The sequence below is a fragment of the Pinus tabuliformis genome, chromosome 7 (genome assembly GCF_031772625.1).
Source record: "Pinus tabuliformis cultivar Carrire ecotype Pingquan chromosome 7, CPIR1, whole genome shotgun sequence".
NCBI classification, from domain to species: Eukaryota; Viridiplantae; Streptophyta; class Pinopsida; order Pinales; family Pinaceae; genus Pinus; species Pinus tabuliformis.
In genome coordinates this window covers 250,728,412-250,745,395 of record NC_142293.1, presented here as the reverse complement: position 1 = coordinate 250,745,395, position 16,984 = coordinate 250,728,412, and the positions used below count along the sequence as shown (strand labels likewise).

At 39.6% G+C, this 16,984-nt stretch overlaps 1 pseudogene; it reads right to left on the bottom strand.

The window, feature by feature from the left end:
- Positions 1-15,473: 15,473 nt before the first annotated feature.
- On the bottom strand, positions 15,474-16,631 carry LOC149246788 (geranylgeranyl pyrophosphate synthase 7, chloroplastic-like; annotated as a pseudogene).
- Positions 16,632-16,984: the final 353 nt, after the last annotated feature.

Genomic DNA, 16,984 nt, shown 5'->3' with positions numbered 1-16,984 from the left:
TCTATAATCAAAGATCGCTGGAATGTTTGGGAGATGAACTGACTGTTGTGTTTTAATGTCTGAAGAGTGACTATGGAATCCTAACGCTTCTACATAGCCCAATAAGTGTTTCTTATCTCTGTTTACAGTTTATATGTGTTTATGCCATCATTGTTTCACTATCTAAATAGCAGAAAGAAAGAATAGTTCAGAGCTCACTTAGTTGTATTCTGTTCTCAATTTCTGTGATTTATCTATGTTCTCCTCTAAATTATTCCTAAATATGAATACTGATTTGCTCATATTTACACTAGTTCCCTCATATATGAATGTTGTTTAGGAATCCTTGATTGCTCCTATATAAATGTTCATTCACCTTCCCTCTGTTAGCATAATGAGAGCTACTTAGTTACCTTTCATTCACTAACCTTCGTTCCATCTTTATTCTAGCTAGATATTGTTTTATGTGTAGCTATCCTGCTCTGTATTCCTCTTGTGACCAAGAAAACGCAACATCCAGCCTAATCCACGACTCCATGCCCAATTTTTGAACTTCTCACACTATGCATCCCAACTCTGTTTGAAAGAATCCCCCATCCCACCAAACATAAACAAAACCCCCTTGAACTCATTAGCTAGCCTAATATCATCTTCAACAAAGCTAAATTATAAAGAGAGAGCCCTCTCTGATTGCAGGTAGGCTAGGACCTGCAGTCCAAAGATTGGTTTGTGGTTACCTCGACCGTATCCTCTAAGGATCTTTAAGGATAACCTGAGTGATAACATAATGGTGACTCCACTCAGGACCATCCTCAGTTAATTTCAAAAATCAAGTTGGAAAGCTCCACTGGGAAGGAACCAGACCTTCAAAAGTTTCTTTCTAACCCTTATATTCTTATAAAAATCCCCAAAAAACAAGCTAGAAGCTGGCTCCCAAAAAGAATTCACGTTATACAAGGTCAAATCCAGACCCAAATCCCCCAGCAGCTTTTGAAAATCCAAATATAATCCCAAGGAACCTCAGGAAGCTTGAGCGAAGAGAGGATTTTGCTGATAATAGTCCGGAAGCAGTTCACCCATGCTGTGACCCAACCCCTGTCAAAGTTTTATTTCGTTCAACCCCTAGTTCCCCTTGTTCTTCATCCACTCCTTCCACACCTCCATTCACTGCACATACTACCACTACTACTCCTATTATCCCAGTTGTTCCTATTGTCCCTCTTATCCCTGTGAATATGGCTAACAGATATGCACCTTTGCAATTACCTGCTAATCCCGGGGCCATGCCTCAGGATTACCAGACCAAAATAACTTATTTTGATGGCACAAGTGCCTGCACAGCCCTTCAGCATACAAAGAAAATGCAGGATTACTTTGAAAGCTATGAGATTGACGATGATGGTGTGAGAATGAAGATTTTTGTCCAAAGCTTGTCAGGTGATGTCAGGACTTGGTTTAGAGCACTTCCAGCCAATTCCATAGCAGACCCAGAAGCCTTATACCAGTCATTTATCAACATATGGGAGAAAAAGAAAGACCCCTTGCACATACTAGCTGAATACAATACAATCAAAAGAGGTCCACAAGAAACAGTCTTGGACTATTGTGCAAGGTTCAATAGCGTTTATAATGCTATACCACAAAACTTAAGGCCCCCACCTGACCTTGCCTTATATAACTTCCCTGATGGATTCGACCCAGATATGGCCTACCAGTTAAAAGAAAGAGCCCCTAACAACCTTGCAGACATGCAAAACGTGGCTGTCACTGTGGAGGCAAATTTAATTTCCAAAAGAAATAGAGCTAGAACTGAGAGAAGAACCACCTTCAAGGAAGAGCCCTCAGCCTTAGATCAAAAGCTAGATGCTATTATCAATGGCATGCACAGGCTAGGAGACAGAGTAGAGAGTGTTGAGAGGAAATCATCATGGGAAGGGCAACAGCCCAATACCATAAGGAACCCAAATTTCAGAAAAACTCAAAATCCAAACGCTGGTAGGTCTAGCCCAGACCATGATATAAGACCTCCTTTTCAAGAAAACTACGCAGAGGCATCCACTTCTAATGAACCCATAGAAGACACTCACATGAACTTAATAGATTTGAAGGGTGAGCAACAAATTTTTCTAACTCAAGAAGACCAAGATGACCATGAGATAAATCAATTTCAGACTAAGTCTGGTGAGTCTTTTGACTTTAAACAAGGTTATGATTCAGCTGTTTATGAAGTCCACAAACAGTATAAGCTGAGGACAAGAACCATAGATGTGCCCGAAAAAGTTAAAACAAAGGAGGGCAAACAGCCCAACCAGATTAGAGGCAAGGCTATTATAACAGAAACAGCTGATATAACTGTCCCAAACCCACACCAAGTGACTGTAGAGGACATAACAGACATGCAGCCCTCTAATGATCAGCCTCTGCTACCTTCCTCCTCAAAGGAAAATGTAAATAACACTCCTAAAAGCCTTCCCAAAACAGAAATACCGCAAGGTATCACTCACCATAACACTGATAATCAAGAGGAAAACGCAGAAAATACACTTGAAAAGGGGAAATCTGCTATCGCCAACCCAATGACTCCATTGGAGAAACCATTCAACTGAGAAGCAGAAATAAGCAAACTTAAGATTTCCATCCCCTTATCTGAACTTGCAAAGCATGATGTGTATAGGCAATAAATCCAAAGATCACTACAAATGCCAGAGGATAGGGATGATGTGAATCTTTTAGATGATACACCTGAGTTGCTTTTTGGTCCAGAAGTTGATGGAAAATCACCACATGGAGCTCTTCTACCCTTTTATGTCAGTCTGCACATACATGATAAAGTTTTACATAATGCAATGTTTGACTCAGGTGCCTCACACAACCTTATGCCCAAAGCTGTAATGGAGAAGCTAAACCTTGATGTCACAAGACCCTACAAAGATCTATTCTCCTTTGACTCAAGTCAGGTCAAATGTTTAGGCCTTATCAAAGACTTGTGTGTCTCCTTAGTCCAATACCCAAACAAGACAATCCTCATGGATGTGGTGGTTGCTGACATTCCACCAAAGTATGGCATGTTGTTGTCAAGATCTTGGGGGGCAAAACTCCAAGGATCTCTCCAATTAGACCTCTCCTATGCCACTATTTCAGTCTTTGGGCAACCAAAGAGACTGTATAGAGAAACACTGATGAAGTATGTGGTAAGTAGTGAGGAAAAGCCCCAGAATTTCCCTATCTATTCAATCCATTCTGATATGGATTCTTTTATTTTGTTTAATGATGAAACAAGTCCTCCAACTAATGAGAGGCCTTTGCCTTTAGAACAAGAAACATGCATCAATCAAGAATCGGTTGCCCATACCCAGGAAACTGTCAAAACAGTCAGTGCAACCAGCATACAAGAAGAACCACATGAAGCACAAAACCTAGGTCTGCCCAATCCTAAAATGACTGAAACTCTTAATATCAACCACAAGCAAGAAATCACATGGTATTTAGAGTTTGATGGTTCTGTTAATAAGCTAGGAGCAGGGGCAGGAATATGGATTCACAATACACATAATAGCCATGCAGAGGGTCATGCTTATAGACTGAATTTCAAATGCACCAACAACATGGCTGAGTATGAGGCACTCCTCTTAGGCCTTAAGCTGCTCAAAGCTTTAGGAGCTGCCAAAGTTTCCATTCTAGGTGACTCAGACCTAGTAATCCAACAAGTGAAAAGCAACTTTGTTACCAATGATAGAAGGCTAAGAGCTTATAGGACTACTGCCACTGCAATACTTGATACATTCATTGAATCCAAGCTTGCCAAGATTTCAAGAAATCATAACATTCATGCTCACAACCTAGCTACTTTTGCTAGCACTTGCAAGCTTCCTTTTGAGTCAAATCACCACTTTACTGCTGAGATAAAGCACAGGCCTGCTGTCCCTAACAATGTTAAAGATTGGCAAGTGTTTGAGGATGATGCTCAAATCAACAATTTTCTTACCTTACAGCATGAGTTTTCAGGCCTAAACATTGATATGGATGCTATGGATGATCCACTGCAAGCAATAAACCAAATCCAGCAAACTGTAACAGCTGAAACAGCTAGAAAATTGCTACAGCCAACCATCTTTGATGAAGAAAACATAGAAGAGCTGAAACAGATGCATTTGGAGGAAATAGCCAAAACAGAGGCCGAAATCATTGATCTAAAGGACAATTTTCTCCCGGTTGGCCTCACCCCGCTAGAAGACATGTTTGACGCCAATGATGTCCCCAGAAAAACAAAATTGCAACCCATAAACACTGAGATAGAAGAACATAACATTGGCACAGCAGAGAAGCCCAAAATGATCAAACTATCTAAATCTTTGCCACCCGATCAAAAGCCCAAATATGTTGATTTGTTCAAAGAATTCCAAGATGTATTTGCTTGGAGTTATGAGGACTTGAAGTCCTATGACACCTCAATTATTCAACATATCATTCCCTTAAAGCCAAATCAAAAGCCCTTCAAATAGAAACTGAGGAGAATCAATCCAGTGCTTCTCCCTTTAATTGAGAAAGAAGTGAAAAGAATGTCTGAAGCAGGTATCATAGCACCCATTAGATTTTCTGAATGGGTATCCAATCTTGTTCCCACAAGAAAGAAAACAGGTGAGATTAGGCTTTGTGTAGATTTGAGAAACTTAAATCAAGTCTCCCTATAGGACCACTATCCTTTGCCCAAAATGGACCACATCCTACAAAGAGTAGTGGGGTCATCTAGAATCTCTTTGCTAGATGGATTTTCAGGTTTTAATCAGATACTGGTTCTGACACCCAGATGATCAAGACAAGACAACCTTTACAACACCGTGGGGAACATTTAAATATGTGAAAATGCCTTTCGGCCTAAAGAACACAGGTGCCACCTTTCCAAGGGCCATGGACATTGCATTTGCCAAGGAAATCCATGATTTCTTGGTTGTCTATCTTGATGATCTTACCCCTTTCTTCAAATCTGATCAAGAGCACCTAAGACATTTGAGACAAGTGTTCCTAACATGTAGGAAATATGGCATTTCCTTGAACCCCAAGAAGTCTTTATTTGGCCTTGAAGAAGGCAAATTACTTGGACATATCATCTCAAAGGATGGTATTAGAATTGATCCGGAAAGGATCCAAGCCATTCTCCAAATCCCATATCCAAGAAACATAAAAGAGCTGCAAGCATTCCTAGGAAAGATCAATTTCCTAAGGAGATTTATCCCAAATCTAGCCGAGCTGATAAGACTGTTGAGCAACATGTTAAAGAAGGATGCCAAGGTAAAATGGTCTCTTGAAAACAAACAAGCATTTGAGAGTATCAAAGTTGCCTTAACTCAAGCCCCGGTCCTCACAAGTCCTCAATTTGATAGGGACTTTATCATATTTTCATTTGCATCTGATAATACCATAGCTGTTGTCCTATTGCAAAAGGATGATCAAGGAAATGAAAAGCCAATCGCTTTTTTCAGCCGAGCCTTAAGAGATGCACCCCTGAAGTACCAAATCATGGAAAAGCAGGCCTACGCCCTTGTTAAAGCAATCAAAGACTTCAGAATTTACATTTTATATTCACACGTGATTGCCTATGTGCCAAATGCTATTGTGAAAGACATATTAACCCAAGAGGGGTTAGAAGGCAAAAGAGGCAAGTGGATTGCTAACATTCTTGAGTATGACATTGAAATAAAACCAACCAAGCTAATAAAGGGACAAGGTTTAGCCAAACTGATGTCCGAAACAAACTTTCAAGCCTTAGACATCAACCAACTGGACAATGAACAGGAGCTGGCGACTCCACAGATCAGTGACACCTTTCTGCAATCCCCATGGTATGCTGACATATGCTTTGTATTGTTAAACCTGTTTTCTCCCCCAGGATTGTCCAGGACCAAGAAGAGATTTTTAAGAATGAAGGCTTTGAAATTTTGTGTCTTAGATGGTGCTTTATTTTGGAAGAATCATGAAGGCATATTGCTTAATTGTTTGACCATGAATGAAACTAAAAATGTCATGAAAGAATTCCATGCAGGGGACTATGGAGGACATCTATATTGGAAGTCCACTCCTGATAAAATTTTAAGGGCTGGTTTCTATTGGCCCTCTTTGTTTGCAGATGTAAAGAAGTTTGCTATCTCATGTCACAAATGTCAAATCTTTGAGGGCAAAAGAAAGCTGTTGCCCTTGCCTCTTAAACCCATCTCAACCGAAAATCCTTTTCAACAATGGGGTCTTGACATCATTGGAGAAATCCGTCCCTCTTCCTCAGGCCAGCATAAATGGATCCTAACTGCCACCGATTATTTCACCAAGAATTGAAGCCATTCCATGCAGGCAGGTCAATGACACCACCATTATCCAATTCCTTGAGTGCAATATCCTGTCTAGATTTGGCTGCTCTGAGAAGATCATCACTGACAATGCCGCTGCTTTCAAATCCAAAAAGATGATCAATTTTTTCCATAAATTCCATATCACTTTAGGCCATTCCACAGCTTATTACCCTCAAGCTAATGGCTTAGCCAAGTCATCTAACAAGAGCCTGATTAGTACTATCAAGAAGATCTTAGAAGAAAACAAGAAGAACTGGCATAGAAAGCTCACAAATGCCCTATGGGCAGACAGATTGTCAACCAAGAAATCCATTGGGATGAGCCCTTATGAGATAGTATATGGCATGGAGGCCATATTTCCTTCATCACTGGGCATTCCTATTATCAAGCTACTGCAAGAGATTCAAGCTGAGCCAAATGATATACAAAGGAGGATAAACCAAACAATCCATTTGCAGCAGACAAGAGAGCAGGTCTATGACAGAGCTCAAATTATGCAAGAGAAGCTCAAAAGGATGCTTGATAAGAGGACTAAGGCTGAGAATTTATGTGTTGGCAACAAAGTTCTAAGGTGGGACTCATGAAGAGAAGACAAGGGAAAACATGCAAAATTTGATTTCCTTTGGAGAGGGCCATTTGTTATTTCTGCTATTTAGGGAAATAACACATATTTCCTCAAATCTGTAGAGGGCAGCACTGCTGAAGAAGGCCCTGTAAATGGCCGTATGCTGAAGAATTATCATGATCCCTTTTGTTGAACATAACACAGCTTTGTAAATATCTCTTTGTACATTGATATTTGTATATATCAGCACTTGTGTTTTTATTTTTGTATAAACAGTCCGATTGTTAGAGGAGCAGCAACAAAGTTTGTGAAGACACAGTCAATTCAAGTCCTCTATTTTTAAGCTCCGTCTCTGCAGTAATCTCATCAAAACAGCAAGAGCAGCGCTGCCATATCACAATGATTTATGTTAAAGAGAAGCTGTTTGCAGCTTGTAGTCTTCAAATCAACAGTATCAAAAAGAAAGGAGGATTTTCAGTTTACTTCAGCACCCTTTCAAAGACAAGAAAAGAAGAGCTCCAGTTTTATTCCCTTTTTGTGTTTATTCCACAAGGCAGTGCTCAAGCAAAAGTGTATGCAATATCAAGCACGCAGAAGAAAGCAGGCGATGCTCTATTTTTCATAGTGTTTCAGTTAAGGAGGAGTGCTGCATTCAGAAGTTAAAGTTCTAGTCATTCAGCAGTTAGCATAGAGGAAATTTTCAATTAACAGCAACTACAAAGGATCAAGGCTTTCTAACCTGCTGTTATTGGCTTGTCACAAGGAAAAGCCATCCCCAAGTGGAGCCACTGTTAGCCTCCTGCTGCAGCAGGTTAATCATCTTTCATGATCGACATTTTTACATGCCAAATATGTCATACTTTGCTTGCTGCAATGCTCCATATTTGCTACAGATGGCCAGAGAAGTATCCATGACAGTGTGCTAGTCTAAATGCCACTGTTGTGTCTCATTTTTGATGAGTTGATCCATTTTGATGAGTTTTCAACTAAGGGAGGTCCAAACAGCTTAATCTTGGTCTCCCTAGGTTTCAATTTCCTGTTGTAGAATATAGAGAATGAACATCTGTCCAAACATCTTAATCTTGGCAGATTTGTAGATAGGTAGAGAAACAAGGCTGCTCAACAGCTTAATCTGAGCCCCTGGATGCAATAAGTGTAGTTGTAGATAGGAGGACAGCAAGAAGAAAAGAACAAAAAGCTGGGTATGCTAGTTCAAGTGCACCCAAACCAAAAAGAAGAGAAAAATCTAGGTGAATAGGCCAGGTAGGTAGCTTTGTGGTTGCAGAATCATGGTTTGTGATCCATTTCATATTGTCAAGTGTTATATCTATCATATCACAAGTTGAAGGTGATTTTTCAGTTCGAGGACTTCAATAAATGCATGTCTAACTTCCCCCTTCTCCCTCTTTCCCAAATCACTCACTAACTTCCCCTAAAGAGGTCAAAATCTGCTTGATACCTCTTAGATTCATCATTCTCCATATCATCTGCCTTGGTGAAGATCTGCTTCACTAAAGGAATGTTCACACTTCTTCTATCAGTCATTTTCCCCCATTGATAGCCTAAGACTTCATTCTTAGCGCTTTTTCTCATCATTATCATATTAACTACTAACTTTATTATGTAACTCCCTATCTCTTTTCCCTTCCCCTACTAAAACTATCTCTATAACTCCCCTATATACTTATCCCCTCCCCTTGGCTGAAAAATAACCATATACATCCTTGGGAATTGCTAAGTTTATCTAAAACTCAGCAAGAACCCTCATTGACCCCTCTGACCATCTTCCAAATGCATAAGGACTCATTCCTTTGCATAGTTTCCCTTCATATGTATAAAAATCATCTCTTTGGCCTTGGTTTGCCTTTATAAGGCATGAAACCCTCTTTGGCCACTAAACCCCTCTCAAAATCACATCACTTTCCCCCTAAGTGCCTTTGGACTCCTTCCAAGGCATAAGAATACAAAAACCATGCAAAAACCATGAAAAACCTTCAAAAAAGGATAAAATCCTCCCTTTTTTGGCTATCGGACCCCTTCCGATGCATTAGAATCCATGCCAAACTATAAAGGAACCCTTCCGATTTCCCAAAAGGCTTGGCAGTTCACAAAAACATGGGTCCGATATAATAAAGTTTCATTTGGACCCCCTCCGATGCGATATCGCTATCGGGAGGGGGCAATCATATGTTTAAAACATCATATATAACCCCTCCGAATTCATTTGCCTTGCCTTTTCATAAAAAGCGTGCTCCGATGAGATAAAGATCTGTTTGATCCCCCTCCGATGCGATATCGCTATCGAGAGGGGGCAGTGGCATATATAAGCGAAAATGGCTAAGTCTCAAGGCATGGGGCATAGCGCCGATGGGCCGGACCCGAAAACATATAAAGTGGACCAGTAATAGTATATCGGGTCCGCGCAGTTCGGCGATCACATATATGTCAACCCTCTGCCCCGCCGATTGCCGAAGTCCCGATATAATCGCAGCCATCCATTTTTGGGCCCCAGATCTGACGGCCCAGATCTTGTCGCGTGGTCCCCCACTTCGCATCGCCCCATATACTGCTCCGATTTGGCGGAGCCGATGAGTTATCAAATGCAGTGTTAAGGGTTTTCGGGTCCGCAGACCCATTCCACTGTTAAAACCACCGATTTGGGTCCCGCTGATGGGTCAGACCCGAAATAAAATAAAGAGGGCCTGTATAACTTATCGGGTCCGATGGGTTTCGGCGTTTTTATGTGGCAACCCCATGACCCCACCGATAGCGAATTGCCGAGTTAAATCTCAGCCGCCCATTCAGCCCCAGAGATCAACTGCCCATATTTAATCGCATCACTCCTATATGGCTCAGACCAGTGGAGACGAAAAGTAATAAAGCGCGACATAAAGGCATATCGGGTCCGAAAGGGTCTGCACTGTGTGCTCCTATATCCTGAAGCCGAAAAATATTAAAGGGTAGTTTTAAAAGATTTCGGGTCCGCATATTGATTTTGTTAAAAACCGACGATATGAAATCGCTGATGGGCCGGACCCGATCTCCATAAAGAAAGGGCATATAAGCATTTCGGGTCCGCGGCATTTCGGAGGTTTTATGTGTTGGGGCCAATGGTTTGCCCCGATGCGAGTTAGCGCCAGCCGTTGGATCTGCCTTCGCGCGATCCCATGGCCAGGATTTAATCTCCGCTACAGTGCCGCTCCCGCCTATGTTTTTCACGAATTTTACATAGAAATTGGTCTTTTCTGTGTAAAAGAAAAGGCAGCATTTGTTCATATTTTCACATATATGCCCGCGCCCGGCTCTCGATAAGGGAATTCATGCATCCCTAAGCTTTCTGAGATCGCTCCAAGGCCCAGTTTTGCTTCAGATAGCCAGTTTCGGCCTCGGCACAGTCGGCAACACTTTTTCCTCCTATTTGCACCATTTTTTAAAGTTTAAAGCTAGTTTTCTCGGCCATAGTGCCGATAGCATTCCAATGGCCACGGAGGACATTAGCGGCAATTATTTTTGCATTAAATGGCGGAAGGGGGCGATGAGACAGTTTAAAAAGTATCAGCGGTGAGAAAAGGCCCAGATTCAGTGCCAAAGTGTATCAGGATGTGGCAAAGATTATCAGTCCAGTTTTTCAAAGCAGATGAAAGCAAAGCAAGCCCATCAAAGTCAACAAAGCATCATTCAGCCATTAAGGCTCACCAACACTTCTTTTGTTGCCTTAAAGCCACCTAAAGGCATAGATGAAGGCTTTCAAGGCAGAGTTATTGCTGAGACATTATTCCCAGTCATATTTTTGGAGCAGCGTTGCTTCCTTAATTGCGCAGTTATCACACAGAGGACAGCACATGGCTCAAGGCACTCTTTCAGTCCATTTTTGAAGCTACAGGACCCTGTGCAGCCCTAAAGAGCCATTTTGATGAGGTTGCTCCCTCATGTGCAACTGTTTTAGATATTTTATTGCATTTATTTCCAGCACAACTTAGCATTCGAAGCAGTTATTGCACAGATCTCTTTTGGCTCTGTTTTGATAGATATTTTGAGATATTTTCTCCTTTGGCACCTGTTCAAGGGATGTTTGTAAATATTTTCTATTTAAACAACCCTCTGTATTTATGTAAAGGGTTGGTTGGTCGATAACTTCCTCTCTCAACTTGCATTGTATTTTTTGAGAGTCTCTATAATCAAAGATCACTGGAATGTTTGGGAGATGAACTGACTGTTGTGTTTTAATGTCTGAAGAGTGACTATGGAATCCTAACGCTTCTACATAGCCCAATAAGTGTTTCTTATCTCTATTTACAGTTTATATGTGTTTATGCCATCATTGTTTCACTATCTAAATAGCAGAAAGAAAGAATAGTTCAGAGCTCACTTAGTTGTATTCTGTTCTCAATTTCTGTGATTTATCTATGTTTTCCTCTGAATCAGTCCTAAATATGAATACTGATTTGCTCATATTTACACTAGTTCCCTCATATATGAATGTTGTTTAGGAATCCTTGATTGCTCCTATATAAATGTTCATTCACCTTCCCTCTATTAGCATAATGAGAGCTACTTAGTTACCTTTCATTCACTAACCTTCGTTCCATCTTTATTCTAGCTAGTTATTGTTTTATGTGTAGCTATCCTGCTCTGTATTCCTCTTGTGACCAAGAAAACACAACAACAAGCCTAATCCACGACTCCATGCCCAATGGTTTGAACTTCTCACACTATGCATCCCAACTCTGTTTGAAAGAATCCCCCATCCCACCAAACATAAACAAAACCCCCTTGAACTCATTAGCTAGCCTAATATCATCTTCAACAAAGCTAAATTATAAAGAGAGAGCCCTCTCTGATTACAGGTAGGCTAGGACCTGCAGTCCAAAGATTGGTTTGTGGTTACCTCGGCCGTATCCTTTAAGGAGCTTTAAGGACAACCTGAGTGATAACATCTTCAGAGCCCCATGATGCAAATGGCCCAACCGCCTCTGCCACAACTCGACAATGTCTTGGCTTTGGACCAATTCTTCTTTTGTACTCAATGATGCACAATCATCTACCTCTAGTTTATAGAGATTCTTCACCCGAATCCCTATCCTCTTGGTCTAACCCATGGCTATGTGTCTTAGGAACGACTTTCCTTTATTGAAGACAACGTCGTAGCCTTTGTCCTCCAACATCGCGACCGATACCAAGTTCTTCTTCAGTCCAGTCACATACATCACATCTGTCAAGGTGAGAGGAGCTCCATGTTCCCTCTGAAAAGCAACCGTGCCCACTCCTGAAATACTATACCTTCCGTCGTCACCCATATCGATGTGCATCTTGAGGTCTTTCTCCTCTAAGGCACTGAATAAATTTTTATCACCGGTCATGTGAAATGAGGCTCCACTGTCAAGATACTAGACACAACCCATCATCGATGACACCATGCATGCGATGAGGGTAAAGTCCATTTCGAACTGAGAGGCTAATGCCTCACCTTCTGATCCTTTCGAGGATCCCTTCTTGGACTTCTTCGATGGGAAATTAGTCGTATAATGTCCCATATTGTGACAATTAAAGCATCTTACTTTAAACATGTCACCCTTCTTCCCTCCATGAGAAGAATTCGATTTGAAATGGGAAGCCTTCCCCTGCCCTTTCCTTGCCTTACTTGCTAAGGCCATGTTTTCTTCATCATCATTCTTGGATGAAGAACTATCTCGTGTGCTCCTCCTGATATCCTCCTTCATAAGATCTGACCACATTCGTTCCCAATCCAATAGTTTCTCCCTTCCATTCAAAGAGTCCTCGTAGTTATTACAACTCTTTGGAAGGCCAAGGAGAGCAAGGCTCACCCTATAATCATCGGCAGTAGTTATTCCCACACTACCAAACTCATCTTTGTAAGTGGTGTGCTTGTTCAGATATGTGGAAATAGTATCGCCCTTCTCCATCTTGATTCTTCAAAGCTTATCCTTGAGCGTCAATTTCCTCTTGTCGCTACTATTCTGGTAGAGGTCCTTCAATGTCTTCCACATTGAAAATGGAGTTTCCTTTCCATAGAGACTCGAGACAATATGGTCTTGAACTCCCTCAACGATGATTCGTCTCACCTTTGCCACAAACTTCTTGCACTCAACCAACTCTTGTGCATTAGTTGAAGCTGGCTTTGGGATTTCTTGATCGATGAATTCCTTCAAGCCATTGTCTTCTAATACAACCTCCATTCTATCTTTCCATGCTATGTAATTTGAGCTACCTTCCAAGGCATACTCGAGTCTCAAGTCATAGAACGTCATTGGCCAACCTTGAAGTATGATATGAATTCGATTTGCACCTCCAACCCCGAACTTCAAACTTCGAATTCTCTTCTCAGTATATTGTTCACAGCTCTGATACCATGTAGAAATCTGTGATAGGTTAACTTGATAATGCAATATAAATCAAAGCAGAATACTATAACCTACTTCTACTATCAATTTGCAGAAGCTTAAAGATCGAGATGAACAATATAACCAAAAGAAAAGGAATCAATAGCACAATACACATGAAAATACTTTGGGAAAAGTCTTAGATAAAAACCCCACACTATTGTATTATCATACATGGTGGAAATACATAGGCATTATACAAAGCATTAGCTCTCACAGCTAGCCAGCTCTCAGTACAATCCTCACATATGCTCACAGACAATCTTGGCTTCTCTCCAGCCTTCCTCTCTGCCCTCCAAGCTCCTATTTCCTTGTGTTGTTCCTTGTGGATGATTAGCCTATTACCAAATGGAAAAACAAGCCTTCAAAACTGCATAATCCTCAAGGATGAATCCTTGACTACATGCAAGAGTTTTCTCCATAAGAAAACACATGCAACTGATAGTACATTGTCCTTGAACATTAATCTCAACTGGGTCAGAATAGACATGCATGAGTTTTTGATGAGGGAATCTTCAGTTAACTGGAGTAGCACTAGTTGAGTGCATTAATGCATCAACTGATTGTTAACTCACTATTAGTTCCTCAAACAATTTGGAACTAATTTAACTAGACTTAACTCAGTAAATTGAGTTAACTAATTACAACTCAAATATAACTCAATCTTATCTCCTTAATTTAAGGGATAACTCTTGCATGACTTAGAAAGACTTCTAACTTGAATTTCTCCAACTAATTAATTTAAAATAAATTAATTAATTATTTCCAAGTAGTTGTTAAGACTAAATTCGATTTTAATTCACAATTTAATTCAAGGCCAAATTAAATTAGAATATTCTTGTTGCCATATTTCAACAGATTTTTCACAATTATATTTATTTTCTACAGTAACATATTTTTATATTTACTAAATTGTACAACATTAATATATTAAAAATATAATTTACATATATAATAAATTGTTATTAATCTTATTATTAAATTATCAAGAAAACTCTGGATATTAATCATCAATCAAAATGGGTTTTATTGTCATATTTCAAATAGGTTTATATGTTCTATCTAATACCTAAATTATGGTAAATTAAATAATTAATTAATACAATCACATTAAAAATATTAATGTGGTTGACATAGTCAAAGGCTTCATAAATATAACCAAAAAAACTATTGCAACATGAAGAATGTCTTACTAATGCACACATTTACCTAATTAACCATGTATAAAAAGGTTATGGGTCAACTTTAACTTTAGAAAAAAAAGGAATTATAAATTAATGTTATAAATAATAATGAAAAACTATTAGAATTGGAATAATCTCAAATCCCTAGGAAATTAGTGGGGGATGAGCCACGTGAGACATGAATTTTTTAAATTTATTAAAAGTCATTGCAACCTAACAAACTCTTTAATACACTATAGCTGTTGATGGGCATTAAGACTAAGCTGAGCATATTCCCTTGAGAATCAATGTAGACCCTCGATTAAAAAAATCAAAATCAAAAGCAACAAATCCTCAATCTACCTTAAATTGAAATAAGAAAATTTAGACAATTAAGATAAAGTAGGGTAAACTAATTCTATTAATTAAACAATCAATTAATTAATTAAACAACTAATTAGTTAATTAAATAGCTAAATAAAAGCCACAAAATATAAATTAGTTAAAATTGACACTACTTCTATTCCATACCTAAATTATTATTAATTAATTAATTAATTGAGATAAATTAAAACAAACTAATTTTATTAATTAAATAACTAGCCAAAAGCCACAAAAGTATAAATTAGTTGACAATACAATTTATATTACTGTATATTACAATAAAAGTGACCTGACCCACTTGCCAATTCTACCCAAATAACCTCCGGAAAACAAGCAAGCAGCTAACTAGGCATTGAAATGTTTGAATATCTCTATTTTGAAAAAGTTCTAACATTAACATAGATTTATAATTTCTGTAGACTTAGTTTTTGATAAAATGATGAGGATATATATATATAAAATAAAGTCCGTAGATTTTGGTGTTGAAGATGAATCACAAAAATCTTCCTTTATATCATTTTCACCAAAAATATTTTGGTAACATTTAAATTTAAATTATAAATCCCAGAAACCTAACAGAAACCTAAAATCAAAAATATTAATAATAATATAATATTTTGAAACTGAAGAAATCTAAAGCATCCATCCATATTAGAATCATTATAAATATGGCACCATTATTGAAGTTTAGCAGATGCTAAACGGATACATAACACATAGACATTCAAGAACGCTTTTCAGTTCTCTCTGAGTGCAATGTAATCTGCAAGACCCAACAAAGGTGCAGCCTTCGTTGGATCGAAACAAGATAGCTCCTCCTTACCTCTCTTCACCAATTCAACAGTAAACTCCTTTGCTTTCTCCAAACCCATCAGCTTCGGATAAGTGGCCTTATCACTAACCAAATCTTTTCCTGCCGTCTTCCCAATTTCTTCTGACGATTTTGTGACATCGAGTATGTCATCTACAACCTGGAATAGAAGCCCCACGCAACGGGTAAACCTTCGAATTCTCTCGATTTCATCCTCTGAAGCGCCACCGATAATCGCCCCACAGACAGCCGAGCACTCCAATAGCACTGCGGTCTTATGAATATGAATCCACTCCAGAGTGTGAAGGTCAACAGAAGCATCCCGCTCGCTCGCAAGATCTACACTCTGGCCACCCACAATCCCTTGAGAACCGACTGCTCTACCCAATTCACTCCCCACCGTTTTGCTCGTGGACACTGCAATGTGCTCAAAGGCAAATGAAAGAAGTGCATCCCCTGCAACAAGAGCGGCGCCTTCCCCGAAGACCTTATGGTTTGTAGGTTTACCTCTGCGCAAATCATCATTGTCCATGCAAGGCAAGTCATCATGAATCAAAGACATTGTGTGGATCATCTCCATTGCACACGCAGTTGCCATGGCCAGCTCCTGGGTCCCTCCCACAAGCTCACAAGCTGCAATGCACAGAACAGGACGATTCATATATTTTCTTGGGATGACTCAGTGGGATAGCCTTATCCAGAGCCTCATTCACTGCCAGTGCCTTGGAAAGCATGTACTCCTTGAAAGCGAATTCAACAACCTTCTCCGCTTGATCAGCCAGATTACCCAACTGGACATCTGTGTTTGATTGTCTAGCAGATGATACGACCAGATGTCTGTATGACAAAAGACCACGAGCAGCCAGATGGTCGCCAATAGAAGTCCCTGATGAGTTTGAAACTCCATGAAAACGTTTTATGGGAATATTCATAAAATACAGGCAACGAGGTGCTATTATAAGCTGTTGCCATGTTGCTGTAAGCCATGAGGTGCTATTATAAATTACTGCAACGAAAAACAGAGATTGAAAACAGGTAAGTAGATGCAACAGAAGAATAAATGCACATGAATTCAAATAAGTTTGTACTATTGAAAATTTGAACTTTATTACTGACATGTATGAGGGACAAGAATGATCATATTACTACACGAATATACTCAAAATTTTGCAGTACCTTATAAGAACAGTGAAGAAGAACTGGGTTGCGTGCTCGTTGGGGAACATGCATGACTTTCCTTTAAAGAGTGTTTGGAGCATAATGCCCATCACAAACGACAAAGGTTACTTATGCACAAAATTCTCTCGGGAAGAAATTGTTGCCCAACTGTTTTTGGGTTG